At 43.0% G+C, this 15551-nt stretch overlaps 1 protein-coding gene across 1 annotated transcript in view; it reads right to left on the reverse strand.

The window, feature by feature from the left end:
• Window positions 1-14739, reverse strand: part of LOC109988824 (raftlin) — a 134589-nt gene extending 119850 nt beyond the window's left edge. Inside the window, exon 1 of the mRNA XM_020640407.3 lies at window positions 14111-14739. The gene's annotated coding sequence lies outside the window, so the exon portion shown is untranslated. The remainder of the gene's footprint in view (window positions 1-14110) is intronic.
• Window positions 14740-15551: the final 812 nt, after the last annotated feature.

A 15551-nucleotide genomic window follows, 5' to 3' on the forward strand; every position in this document is an offset into this window, starting at 1 on the left:
CAGAGCAGCAGGAAACTTCTGATGAGTCTTTGTGAGCCTTCACATTAACTGTCATTTCATCGACGGTCGTCCCATAAAAATCCTGAGCTGGAGAGATTTAAATTCGCCCTGTGCTTCTTGTAATGACTATGAGGTTTCTAGCCGAGCATCAATGAAGAAAGCGAGGTACAAAAATCCCACCTGTACTTTAAGACATCACAGCGTTGGGAACTAGAAGAAACTTCAGTGAATAATTATCCTTAATGCTGTCTGAGAGATCTTCTCTGTATTACAAGCCTGCGTTCGCTGGCTTTGATAGCAGCGATGCTGAGATCAAACCCAGCAGCATGGGAAGTTTCACAGTGGATTAATGTAGGAAGACATTAATTAGGACACTGTGTTCTTGTGTTCTCCTCCATGTAGTCTCCCTTTAAAGCCTGCTCTCTCTCTCCCTCACTCTCTCTCTCCCTGCCCCTCTTTTTCTGACTTTTGATCTTCTTAATCTGACGAGTGGAGTGGAGCGCTGCGCTGTGTGTTGTGGTGGGTACTGCTGGTCCGGTGCTATCATCCATAGTTTATTGGAGCAGTAGCCTAAAGGGCTCTCTGAGGCAGAGTGGTTAGAGAGCAGCCATCATGATGAAAATGAGAGGAGGAGACCGACCTCACAGGAAGAACAGCAGCACTGACAGTTGATGTAAATGCTTTAAATGACTCATGTTCACTGTGCGTCTGTGACATGCAGCCCCGTAATGTCACAGTCTGTCACAGCCCCGTCTGAGGAATATGTTATCGCTCGTTTAAAACAAAAAAAAACTGGTCAGAAACAAAGTATTAAGTGATTAAGTGTTTTTTCTTGTATATTTGTATTGTCTTTTTAATGATTCTTTCTATAGCTCACAAGATGCTGAAAATTTAAAGCACCGGCCCTAAAAGTTTCTCGAGTTTTTAATACACACATGTCGCTCAGAGCGAGAAGATTTCCTTGTCAATAGGAAGGGTGGCGGGGGGTCTCATGAGGTCAGATATGAATTTAATTCTTAATATCAAAGATGCTGTAGAAATCCAAGATGCTAAAATGACATTTTTTTGCCTTTAAATCAATATAGAATCTTAATTTACAGATTCGATAAAGATTTTGTGGGTCTGTGTTTTCAGCATGAGAAGTGTTCTGGATGTACATTTTTAGTCAGAGGTGGATTGACCAATCGGGTATCAGCAGGAGAAACTGCAGAATATTACTGATGTTAATGGCATACCAGCTCCATCGACAGCATTCTGACAATAATTTATTTGCCTCTATAAACCGATATCTTCATGAAAAAGATGCTTATTTGTGGGCTTTTAAATGTCTTTATTTTAGAGATAAGACAGTGGATACAATCAGAAATCGGGGCGAGAGAGAGAGAGAGAGAGAGAGAGAGAGAGAGAGAGAGAGTGGGAAATGAAATGCAGGAAAGAAGCCACAGGTAGGATTCAAACCCGGGCCGCCTGCTGGGAGGACTACAGCCTCCATACATGGAGCGCACACACTAACCACAGGGCTACCTGTGCCCCCCTGGCAGGAAGAATTCTGACTAAAGTCTGAGTGAAAGCTGGCTCACACATGCAGCGCACCCCAAAAAATGTTAGGCGCAAGTTTTGTGAATGAATGAAAACACAAGTTGTGGGGCGCTGGTGGCGCAGTGGTTAGTGCGTGCGTTCCATGTATGGAGGCTGTAGTCCTCAACGTGGGTGGCCCAGGTTCGAATCTGGCCTGTGGCTCCTTTCCCGCATGTCATTCCCCACTCTCTCTCTCTCTCTCTCTCTCCCTGATTTCCGTCTCTGTCCACTGTCCTGTCTCTCCATTAAAGGCACAAAAGCCCAAAAATAAATCTTTAAAAAAAAAAAAAAAAACACACAATTTGTGACCTGTCTTAGCTGGACAGATTTAAACTAGTTACATTTCAGATTTGTATCCTGATCTTCATCAACATGCTCTGCCCCTATCACACACACAAAAAGAATAAACAACAAACTGCTTCACAACAGGGAAGGTGTTCGGGTTGAAATGGATCCACTGCATGAGTTATTTTGCCCCTTTCGTACGTCTTCTAACTTCTTTGTCTTTTCCGAAAGCGAGCCATTTGTCATGTCGTGCAGATCGACTTCAGCTGCTTGTGATCAGTTCAAATCATCATTTAAGCAAACATCTGACCACTTTTGTATCCGTAATGTTCAGCCTGAGGGACTCACAGAGCTGTAAGAAGGGAGAGACTTTCTACTCCAGCAGTCTGACCACGATTTACAAGCGGCACTAATTAGATCAGCTCCCCGACACAGCTCTGAGAACAGCTGCTTATCTCCCTATTATAATAGCCTATATCATGTTGGTGTTTGTATTCTGGGATGTTTTCATAACAAACTTTCATCACCACAGAAGTTGTCTGCTGGTGGCTTTTTGAACACTTAATTTACTGTCATGTGCTTTTATTGTGTAAACGCTAAATATTCTTAATTGTAGAGCACTCGAGGAACGCAGACCTTCACGATGTGGTCATCATGTCAGCCGTTCAGAGATTCTGTTTGTCAGACTGAAATATTTCACATACTTTTCTTACATTGGTGAAATATACGCATTCATATGCACATGTCCATGCTCACAGTAAAGGCGCTAGTTACACACGTCTATTAGGGTGGATTCACATGAGAGACCCGAGCCCTGATCCAAGTACGCTTGACCCCAAAGTCCGGGTCATTTGACCAGTGTGCACTCGTGTTCGGGCACGGTAGGACACAATCGTGCCTAAAGTGAAAACACCCTTAATCTGCTCAAAATTCATCATCTGCGTAAATTATTTTTCTTCTGTTTTTTGGGGGGCGTTTTGTGCCTTTATTGTGGAGATGGGACAGTGGATAGAGTCAGAAATCAGGCAGAGAGAGAGGGGAATGACACGCGGGAAAGGAGCCACAGGTCAGATTCGAGCCTGGGCCGCCCGCTTGGAGGTCTACAGCCTCCATACATGGGGCATGTGCACTAACCAATGCGCCACAAGCGCCCCGTTTTTTTATTTGTTTTTAACTCGATGTTAATTTGAAAAACAATTGAAATCTTTCACTTGTGGAAAATGAATTTCCTGTAAACGTCCAAACCCTGCTCTGACATGGTAAGGAGGATCGCAAAACGACAGAGCACGCCGCCTCCAGTACTTTAGAGAGCTTATTGAATAATGAGTGTCTCGACCCTGGGCGCTTTCATTGTGAAATGCTGCATGACATATATAACGTTACATACTTTAAGAGTGCCACTAGAATGAACTTGACATTGGTGATATCTCAAATTATTATGATATCATTTGTAGATATCAATAAAGACAGGTGTGTCATTTAAGGTTTAATGAAGTCATCATGGCCTCTTAAGAACTTGAGTCCACTGACTCTGCAGAAAACTGATCTTTTCTGTGTTCTCTGTGTTCTCTGTGTTCGCTTCTCCATGGAATAGTTGCTGCAACACAAACTTTTGGAGGTACTTCTTCACTAACTAAAACCGAACGTCACTCTGCACCAAGGATTGTCTTTGGAATCTGATACCTGTGATGGATTGGGTCTGTATCAGGCTTTGACTTCCTCTAAAATATTGTTATAAAAATGTGCCTGTGTAACAATCAAGATCCAAGCTCCCCCCCCCCCCCCCGCCCTCCCCCAACGACCAACAACAGCAACCCGAGGTTCAGACACATAGTGGGACAAACACAAAAGGGGTAATATGTTTAAGGTTAATATAGTTTGAAAACAGGAGATTACATTTCACATTGTGTTTCCTGCCAACAGTCAAAGTACCATCCTGGAAAATAATAGGCCAATGCATGTAGTAGGTGTTTCCATAGTTACCTCTTATAAACATGTCTGGTTTCCTAATGTGCTGCAGTCTGTTTGCAATGCTTTAACACCAAACACAAACCACATCAGAATTTCTTCACACCAATTTAAATGAATATCACTCAACTTGACTGAAGGAATCCAGAGTTAGTAACGATTGTGACAGCACCGGTAGCATACCTTTAACCGGAACTTAACCACCAAAGCAGGCAAAGAAGAAAATGCTTATATCATTTTCTTCTTCTAAAGAAGCACCTTTTCCTAAAAGTAAAGAACAGCCAATGTTTCCACTGGTGCTGTGTCCAATAAAATAAACCCTTCAGCGTCACTCTCTGAGAATGATTACACGCTCACTCTGGAAATCACCTACTCTTCCTTTTCTTCCTTCCTTCCTTCCCTCCTTCTGTCCTTTACACTTCGTCTTACTGGGGCAGAGAGGATGGGAAAAAAAAAAAAAAAACATCAAACAAAGAGAGAGAAGAAAAACAATGGACTCTGAGGCAGGATGTTTACATCATGACCTCTCCTCTTAATACAGCCACATACAGACTGAAAAACACTGACTGCTCCAAACGGGACAAGCACTAAAGATAATGGATGGATGGAGGGATATTTATGATTTGTATTTATTGCCTTCTTTAATCAATCTCATGTGTTTTCTGACGTATCCTATATTTTCTTTCATGTCTTTTTTTTTTTGCTTGGAAATAGAGTCATTAGCTTTTTCCTAATGAAAAAATCAGCTTTTTCCTCATGAAAAAAAAAAAAAAAAAAAGTAATGTGCCTCCATACATGTGTGGTGGTGACTGAGTCTGGAGAGACCGTGTCCTCTGACTGGATTTTACCCTACCCATTGATGCAGAGTTGGCCTGCTTCCTGTTGGACAGGCAGGAGGAGCCCAGGAGGAGGGGCCGAGTTTGAATGTTTTTTCTTACAAGCTGCTAAAACATTTCCACTGACTGTACCTTTAATGTCGTATCTCTTTATTCTAAGCGTCTCTGTGATTGTTAATGGTGTTTTAGTGATGCTTTTGATGTCTTGCGTGAAGCCCTTTGAACTGCTGTGTCGCTAAAATGTGCGGTAGAAATAAACTTGCCTTTCCTTGACAGGGACCTGCAGTACGCAGCAATATGTACATAACCTTTACAGAAACCTTTCATTCAAACTGATTTAATGATGTAAACCACCAGAAACCTGAGTCTGAAACAGCCTGCCTGTAGGCGTCAAAGAGTTGGTCGGTCCCATGAGGCTGAATACACACTCACGCTCACCTGCACAGCGAGTTGTTTGCTTTCTTTCTTTCTTTTTTTTTTTTTAAACATGCTTACAAATCTTCTGAGAGTTACACACAAAAAGCTCGCCTAGCTAGAGGGCAGTAAACACAAACTATGTCTTCAGCAAAAATTCTGACACATTTTGGTGAAAATATCACTTTTCAAAAGATAGCAGGCAAACATTGACAGCGGGCAGAGAAGAGGGGTTGCATGAGTGGCTTGAAAAGCTTCAATGGAAGCGCTCACACATATTTTCATAATGAAACTGGGTCGCTGATAGAATCCATTAACTGTAGTGAACCTGAGCTGAGTGCATCTGTCAGTCTCCCACAATGGAGCAAACATCTAACTTCTAGAGGAGCCATTTGACACAAAAGGCGCCAAAATCTCTTCATGAAGACTCAATTTGCACCCATCTGCAGCAATGTAACCCTAACAATATGGTTGCTATGGGTGACCAGAATATAGCAAGTCTAGAGACTTAATAAAATACTAATAAAGGGCTCTTTGGCTAGCGGATTGGGGACTATGAAGGGCTTTGAGTACTGTATAAAAATTAAAAAAATGGCCGCTCACAGTGTTGCAGAGCAGCGTGTGCCAAAGTGGGCTTTACGGCGCCTGGCATGCATCAGACATACAGTGGTTACATCTGTAGAATATCCCGGGCCTGAAATGTGAAATATGGTAGCACTTCTGGTTTGATTATTGAAGTAAAAGCCTGATCTATATTTGCTTTTTTGAAGTTGTATTTTGGGCCTTTATCGGATAAGACAGCTGAAGAGAGACAGGAAATGTTGGAAGGAGGGCGGGATGACGTGCAACCAAGGGCCGAGGTCAGACTTAAACCCACAGTCACTGCGTTTTCACACAACGCTTTCATTCTGAATGTGTTTCCTGGACAGTCATTTAGTGAATGAAGTCAGTTGCAAAGCTCCCCTCTGTATGTGAAGTCAAGCTGCCTGTTAAGTGACGAGTGATTACTGTCACGTGTCAAGTGATGAATTTAATCGACGTTTATTAATTAAAGTTTAGGGTTTAACCCGCACCTCGTCGCCCTTTCCTGTAGAGAATCAATAAATATCTGGGAGTGAATGATGACTACAAGAAGGGATGGAAGATTAAGAGGCTCTTCTGAAAAAGAAGCTCAGTACAGCCAAAATAAAAATGGGTAAATGGACTTGAGCTTGAGCTTTTAAAGTGACCTTCAGAAGTAACTCATTCTCAACTCTGACATGTTGCTGCAGGAGCTGAGGATCGAGCCACTGACCTTACTGTTAAGGGACGACCGACTCCAACTGAGCCACGTTTGATGCCAAAAAAAAGGACGGACTTTGACCTCACTTATTTTCAGAGTGAACTTGCACATCACTGGTCATAAACATGTTTATTTCCAATGTCAAAATGGTCATTTTAAAACAGACACTAAGGATGATTCCTTGGGTTTTGGAGCCACCCTCTAGAGGCTATTCAAGGTACTGCATCTTTTTGCACTTCTGCATTGGCTTTATTTTCAACACTGAAGGTTGACGCTTGTGCCGAACCTCTCTAAACACATTGGGACTTTACTGTAGGTCACTTTACATCGACCATATGTTAGACGGAAAACAGTTTTAATCTTATCTTTACACAAAAGCCCTTCGAGGGACAGGTGTTGCAAATTAGCATCCGCTATACACTTGCATTGGATTGGTGTTTTCAGTTTGTCTAGCATGTATATTTGATCCATCTCTCTCAAATAAAATGTAAAAAAAATAATTTGGAGGCTATCTTGAAACATGCAGGAACGATTATTACAAAATAGAAGCAACAGTGTGCATCGAAACAGGTGGTATTTTGCGGGTTTGTATAAAATATGTAGAGAAAAGATTTTGTTGAGCATTCATGGAATAAAACACTAAAGACAGTGCATAACTCTCCGTAAAATATCGTACAACAAGTGCATGAACAAACACGCAGAACTTCATCACCATTGTTCGACACCAAGGGGAAAATGCATCACCGTCAATGAGGTGTGAATTCAAGTTCAACAAAAATTCATAAAACTTTTAATTTAAGAAACAAAATGTCGAGAAAACAGTTACATAAACAAAAGAAGCTCAAAGTACTGTGAGCGAATGTGCAATACATTTAGAGACCTCCGTCTGCGCGTCTAAACTCTCGCTCCCTCCCTGAGAGCGGGCCACGGGTGCCGAAGGTGGAATTGCTTTTTCAACTCAATGAATTTTGCTATGTTTGCTTTGAATGCCCAAGGACGGTGCATAATGGCGAGCCTGCGGGAGGAGCACAAAATATGGAAGACGAGAGGTTATGAGTGAGGCAGAGTAAACAATGGTGTCTGTCTGAGATCCTCCGTCATTTCAGCGCTCTGGTTGGCTGCGTGGTTTTTTTCGCCATGGCCTCGGTCAACCTCGTCTCCGTACAGTCTCAAGGACCTGAATGCACGCCGTCAACACACACACACACACACACACACACACACACACACACAGACGCACTCACACACACATTGAGGGAGCTATTGCCATGGGAACCAACCCCTCTATGACTATTCCCTTCTCCGGAGAATAATAGGCACCAATCTTTCTAAACCTCTCTTTCATTGTCAGATTCTCTCTTTTCTCTATAAGCTCTCACCCTCTTCATCACAGACTCTCTCTCTCTCTCTCTCCTCCTCCTCCTCTCCCTCTTCCTCTTTTCTCTCCTCCATGTGAAGGAGCAAACACTCCTGTCCTCCTGTCCACCTCCTCTCTGCTCCACACGTCTCTGATCGTCCTGAGTATGTTTTGTAATGCATAATCTGTCCACGCTGGGATTTGCACAGTTCTCATAAGTATAAAGCATTTAAACATGAATTCAATCCAAAACCTGCACAAACACTACGTTGGTTGTTTTCAGGCTGCAGCCAAAGAAACGCCGCTGAAAGGGGAATTTGTTTTGTCATTTCAATGCAACAGAGAGAGAGAGAGAAGTAGTTAAAAATAGAGTAGAAAAAAATGTTGCCCTCTTTTGCTTTTCTTTCTCTTAAACACAGAGGAGTTTGAAGAGATTTCCCGTGAGTGACTCATTGCTTTCTGTGAACTCGCTCCAGGCGGGTCATTCTTTATTAAAGCCAGCCGAGGCCGAGTTCTTAGGTTTTCAGACACCCTATCGACATGTCCGTGTTGAACATTACCCAATCAATATGGCTGCAATTTTCCAGACCACCCATTACAACAGGAGTCAATTTGCCTCATAGAAAAATCAAGGCGCATTCTTTCCTTTTTTCGAGCTAAGCTTCAACACGAATGTCTGAACACTCGGATACTGGCTCTTTTGTTTCCTGTCTTGCCTGGAGGATTCATCCTAATATGCGTCTCAGGTCTAGGGCAACGCCAGAGGCTTGAATAACTTAGTATCTTCAAAAGCACGATCACTGTCACCTGGCAGGGGGAGAGAAGGGGGAAAAAAAAAAAAAAATCATCTTTGCCCGAGATCTTGTAAGCGAGCATTTCAGAGGGAAAGGATGAGAGACTCGCTGCAGAGGCTGCAATCCAGATGACACCCTGTCATGCGAACTGCAAAACTCGCACCTTATCAAGCAGTGTGTCATTCAGGCGTGTTTACTGCCCGGAGTTTATATTACTGCCAAAGAGGGTGCCAAATCTGATTTCTATGCAACAAATGAAACCAGGCTTCTGTCAGAAATTTACCAAACAACAACAAATAACTAAGTTTTATATAAAATTAAAAAAAACAGGCGACTCAGTCAACCTTTTTTTTGTAGGAGAAGTCACCTCCTGGCAACTTTTTTTTTTTTTGGCATCAATCCCCTCCTATGTTTATATTTCATCATGTCCCAAATCTGCATCTTGTTAGTTTTTCTCTGGGATTAAGAAGCGCAGCATGAAATGAGAAAAGAATGAAATCAAGATGGTTCAAAAATAACTGCTTTCAATTAGATGTACCCCTTAAATGATTATGAGTATAGAATGATCCGGCGTTTTGTTGTGTCTGTCTGCAGGCTGTTTGTCTATATACATACTGAGAGGAGACGAGTACACACTATGGTTTACACACGCCAGCGCTTGCCAATTACCTTAATCAAATTTCACACCACACGGGGGGATTGACTGTGCCCGGATCAGATAGCAAACATAAGTTGATTAAAATACATGTTTGCTAAAAGACTGGAGCGAAAGAAAATCAACAGAGAAAAATACACAAACTGACGGCTGAGAGTGAGGATACAGGGAGCAAACGAGAAAAACATCTGAAACACCATGGCCGTTACTTTTGCATTTACTATAAGGGAAAATAGTCTTTGAAAGGCAGGGAAAACTAGCATGATTTTGAAAGTAACATTCCCTCAGTGCTCCGTCTGCACCCGCCCCCTCCCCTCTGTGTTCCCTCAAAAGCCACGCCCCCTCACTTACATGCAAGAGCGCCGCCGACCTCAGCTCATCTCTTGCATTGTGTAGAAACTACGTCGTCTCATGTCTCATTCAGCGGTAAGTAAACTCACAGTATAAACTCTGTCATCTGTGACGCTTTGAGTGTGAGCTAGAGCACGCAAGAGGTAGAGAGCGAGCAGGGAGACAGGGAGGCGTCTGATTGGTTCATCAGATTGGTACCTCGTGGCAGACATTAGTTGAAGTTTTTACAGGCTTACAAACTGCTACAGATGACTGATTTTCTTTGTTCCTTTCTAACAGTGCCGACTCTTCACTTCAGCTCATCTACCATACAACATAACTGATGCGACATGTCGATGGAGGTCAATGTTACCTTGCTGTGATTGGTCCAAACTTGACAGCTGATAGGGTCTACCCTATTAACTTGTATTGCAGGGGCATGGACATCTGAGAATTTAATTGAAACATAGAGCAAAGAGGCTTTTACGGTGCATTTATTAACGTCTGATTTTTTTTGTACATAGTCTGTGAACCTCTTGGCGATGTACTGAAAACCCGTCCCAGAGCTACCTGTAGCTCTCCAGCGATGTGTCAGAGACCCCTGCTGTTGTGGTTTTGAGCATGGAGTTTGTTTTATGTCCTCAAGGTTCGAGATATCCTCCTTGGATGCTAGTAAGTCATAAACAAAGGCTCATAAATCTGCAGTCATAAAAAAAAAGGCATGCCATTAATAAAGGTTAATGGATCTAACATTCAACAAGAACATCAATCCTGCAAAACAAATGCTAATAAAGTCATTAATAACGAGTCGATCGTTTTTCACCCTCTAATAAGCCATCACAGAAGGTTGATCAGTCATTTGCAACTATAAATACACAACAATCTTAACAACAATAGATCAAGTCTGCTGGTGTGTGTTAAAGTTCCAGAAACAAAAGATAGGTTCACATATTTCAAGTCTTAAGTAAATGAATACTAAACATACTCATATGTTTTAGATGTTTTGAAAGAGTTCACTTGAATCACTCCTCCTCTTCTTACATGCCCCGATGTGTTTCCTCTCCTGCCTTTTTAAGTGAGAGCTGAAAAAGTGCAGCAGTCTGTGTAACCCCAATCAAATGGGGTATCTGTCAAAGTTACCGTCTTTATAGCGCAAAATTCTTTTTCACTGTTAGAGTTTCTGCACTGTCGCTCAGCCCTGAAGCAGTGTCAAGAAAACAAAAAGAATTTCTTGTAAAAGAAAAAAAGAGAGACTAACTTTGGAGGATACCCACTTGAACCCAGCCTGCTGAAGCCTCACATTATCTATTCAGCTGAAAGACTCCTTGTTCTGAGTAAGAACTGAATATATTTTCACTCAAACAAGGAGTTTGGATTTTCTTACGTTATTTTAGGAAGAGATCACTGCCAGTGCAGACAGAAGGATTGATTGCATATATGACTGTGGGAATTGTTTTAAGATAGACTCTCAAACTATTCTCTAAAACATTCTTGACAAGACTATGTTACAAGGTAAAAGGTCGACTAGAGAAAAACTGTAACTGAAAAATGTAACTTTTGACCATCAATTGTTAGAAACAGATCCAGATGTCAGAAATAAAAGTTTTCTCATTGAATCACCTGGAGGCACCGACGAGTTACAAAAGATAGTGTGTGGATCATAGACTGTTTAAAGGCACAGTGTAAATTCCTCCACCAGGAGGCTCTCAATCAAAACAATAACAAAAGAGTGATTCTCTCTTCTACCCCCCACCCCCGATGAAAACGACCAACGAGACGAAAGAGAATATGTTTACTGACGAGCTAATATATCTGAGTATAATTTACATGATATTTTTTTTATCACAGCAGTACAAACAGCAACAGTACGGCAACTTTCAGTAGCAGCTCGCGCTTCCTTAGGCAGCGGTCTTTGACGTAACATCCGGTGTTTCCATGGCAGCGATAAACATGTTATGTCTGTCATTGGCAAAATAATACCCAAATGACTTTGTATCATGGGACAGATCAGCCAACTTGTCAACTGTCCACAAGACAAGACGTTCAAACAACTTGATTGATTGATTGATTTAGAATGGAGGACAATCGGACCACTTGTAATACAACTTTAGGATATGGGGCTTAAAATTAGAAACTTCCACTTGCATATGTGATACAGGCAGGGGCACTGCTCATAGGCATCTGCTTGGGGCCCCAGGCCAGTAGGGGGGCCCCCCTTCTCTGACAAAGTATCAACCACAGCAGAGTCTCAAAATGTGCAAAGTTTGCAATAATAGTAGGAAACTTCCCTCAGGTGGCCCCATATGGCAGCCCTCACTCTTGCTGCGCTGTCAAGTGTTGCATGCATTATTTCTTCGTTGACATTTGTCGATGAAAGTCAGCGGAGGAAAATCAAGGGTTTTATTGACCTTTATATCTGTATTTTAAAAATAAAGTTCACATTTCACTCTCATTTGTTGGTGTCAGATTCTTTATGACATAATGGTGATGAATGCTGATCGGAGGCCCCCCCCCTGTGATTCTTTATCTAGGGCCCCAGCAGATGCTAGAATCACCACTGGATGCACGAATCGTGCAACACTAGAATTGTTTTATCACTTGCATAGTTGGGTTTATGCATTAACTTGATATATCACAGCTTCTAGGCCTGCACAATATGAGTAAAATATACAATGTGCGATGATATTCCTCAATACAGGTTTGATACAAACACATATTAAAGAATGCATATTAGCCTTAATGATTTCTTAATACTGTTCTTCATGATTCATAATAGAATATCACTCTTTATATGGCTTGGAGGCGGAAATCACAGAGAAACCTGGACAGAAAAAACAATCTAGATGACTGCATATGACCACAAATGAGAATACAAATATATGTATTTGGGAATTAACCCTTTAAGCTAACGGTCTCTTTACCTTTTGACCTGCATAACAACTCACTTTCTGAAGGGACATTACAGCACGGCAAAGCCCAAACCACAATCACTTCCATATTTCTATCAGCAGAGCGGTCAGTGTATGATGCCGCATGTGGGGTTCTTATGTAGAAGTGTTTTCTGTGTGTGTGTGTGTGTGTGTGTGTGTGTGTGTGTGTGTGTGTGTGTGTGTGGGTAAGGTGTGTGTTTTGCGTGTGTCCTGTGTTGAAGGGCTCACGTCATGTGCAGCATGTATGCATGCTCACATGCTCGCTGGATGTTGCAGGAATAATTTACCCTTTGATGTACACACTTGACACAGAGCACATGGCATTTTTTTCTATGCGCATGTGTGTGTTTCTGAGAATAGTGTGCAAACAATCTGCGAGCGTGTGTGTGTGTGTGTGTGTGTGTGTTTTTTTTATTTATTTGTGTGTTGCATGTTTTGCATTTTGCATCAGTTGTCCTGTTTCATATATTCATGAATATACATGTGTGCTTAATCTTCTATGTTGTGTATCATTTCATATTTGTGTGTGTGTGTGTGTGTGTGTGTGTGTGTGTGCTTTTATCTTTGTGTGCATCTGTGTGCATGAGTTTGTGTGTATATCGTGTTTCACTGTTTGTGTTTGTGGCGCTGTCCATATGCTGCACGCCTTTTGGGTGATTGTTTTTTAATGTTCCTGTATTTATCAGTTAATGTTTTCCATGCTTGTCTGAGTTTGTGTGTGCGTGTGTGTGCGTATGTGTGTGTGCGTGTGTGTGTGTGTGAGACAGAGAGAACTCCTGACCCACCAAACACTGTATAGAGTTAACGCAGCCCGATGCTCCACAACTCACCAGCTGGAACTAATTAACAGCAGCTCGGTCAGACGGCGCTCTCTCACTCACTTTCTCTCTCTCCTACACACACACACACACACACACACACACACACACCCTATCTCTTCCTCTCTCTCATGCCCCTGTCTTCCTCTTCCTTGACATCCCCCCCCCCTCCACCCTTCCTTCACCTCCTGCCATCTCTCAACTTGTTTTTCACTTTAAACCTCCTCCCCTCCTACACTCACGCATGCTTAGACAAACCAGAGAACATATTGCATGCATGTAAACTTGCAGAGACAGACACGGACATCTCAGCTCGCATGCTAACCTATACTTTTACCCTTCATCCAGTAGAGAACAGTAGCTCACAAATCACACACTCCCCTGTGTCTTTTCCCAGGAGCGGGAGTGATGTGTTACTGTATGTTGTGCACATCTTCAATAACAGTCAGGGTTCGTTCTGTCATTGGATCCAGGTAGACATTTTTGGCATTCTCTGTCCTGTTTTGTACCATCCGTGGCGCATGTGACTTCTAAACAAGCAGACCTATTGATGTGCATGATGAATAGCCGATGTGTGTGTGTGTGTGTGTGTGTGTGTGTGTGTGTAAGTGTAGGAACATGTGCGTGTGTAAGTGTGTGGTAGAGCATGGATTTGGAGCTTCTTGTTAAATACTGTACTCAGAAGCCAAACTTGTGGCTTGCGGCATCTTCTGATAAATCAACTCTCTGTGGTGAACAGTTGCCACCGTGCAGTCCAAGTTTACAGAGAATCAGACTCGAGGACAGTAACACATCTGGTATGAAGAAGTAAGAGCGTATGCACACGTTGAGAAGCATCTACGGAAACAGAAAAGCAAACTTACCTGTTTCCCAAAAATTGTTGAAAAGTTCACCGCTTGGCAGCAACTGGACCAGAGCGTCCAGCAGAGAAACACATTCTACTTGGAAGGAAACGAGCGCGGAAAGAGGATGGAGGTTCAGATCCCGTCCGACAAGCTGGCTGAGGTTGCCTTTGGAGCTGCCTGGATTAAAGGAAACACAATCCTCCAGCAGGCAGGCAGGCAGGCAGGCAGGCAGGCAGGCAACAGAGAAACCAGAGCAACTGTCAGCAGCAGCAGCAGCAGCTCCAGCGGTTTGCTTCGTCTTCTCCACTTCACCACCTCGCGGAGCTCAAACACACTTGTAAGCTCGCCGTGTTTAGGTCATGCTCAAAGTATGCCTGTGTAACGATGTTCTGCAAGCTCAGGGAAACCACATCCTGTCACATATTTACCTCCCTCCCCTGTCTCTCCTTCTCTTTTCTCTCTCTCTCTCTCTCTATCTTCCTGTGTGTTGTTCTCTCTCTTTCTCTCTTGAGTGTGTGTCGTTCTCTTGATTGTCTGAAGCAAACTGAGCGCGCGCCGACCCAGCGTCTGCTCAGCACAGCCCTCTCCGCCTCTCTGCCTATCTCTCCAGCAGCCGCACCAGTTCCACTCGGCTGACTGAAGAATCCATCTGAGGGGAGAGAGCAGGAGGAGCAGGAGGAGGAGGAGGAGGAGGGGAGAACTGAGGGGAGGGGAGGGGAGGGGAGAGGAAGAGCGAAGGGAGGAGGAGGAGGAGGAGGAGAGGGGGGCTTGACTGGGAAATACCAGAGTTAGAGAGAGCGAGGAGGAGGGTGTTGTTTAGGGAGTGAAGCACTGAAGAAAGATGGGAGGACAGAAATAAGAATCAATAGTTAGTTTGAGAGAGCGATGGAGAGAAGTAGAAAGAAAGCAGGATAATGATGTGTCACAAAGTCAATACACACACACACACACACACACACACACACACCAATTTGAGTACAGCAGTGGTGTTTTTAGGGGTGTGTGACTCAAAGAAAAGGTTAAAGGGTTTCTTGTATTGGAGTTGTTTTTTGTTGAATGATGGTGATGTATTTGTGTGTTCCTGTGATTCTCAGTACCCTCCTCTGTAGTGGTGATGCATATTTAATAGGTCCGGGTCAAGACCCCCTATAGCTCTCTATTCATTATTTAAGCCTGTTTGTACGAAAGACCACCACTTCTGGTACATAAACTGTGATTTCCACCACGATAACGAAACACAACAACAACTGCTCCCTGAAAAAACCACAACAACTACAACGATTACACAGCAGCGGCGCTGAGATCCTTGATGCCTGAGGCGACACACGTCGGCATCGCTGCTGACATCAGGGAAGAAGTTTCCATCACCGTCAGTCTCCATCATTAACTCTCTGCAACGCTTACAAGTCTATTGATGGACACAGTTAAGTGGCTGTGTGATTTGACCCTGGTTCAAATG

The sequence above is a fragment of the Labrus bergylta genome, chromosome 8, assembly GCF_963930695.1.
Source record: "Labrus bergylta chromosome 8, fLabBer1.1, whole genome shotgun sequence".
NCBI lineage: Eukaryota > Metazoa > Chordata > Actinopteri > Labriformes > Labridae > Labrus > Labrus bergylta.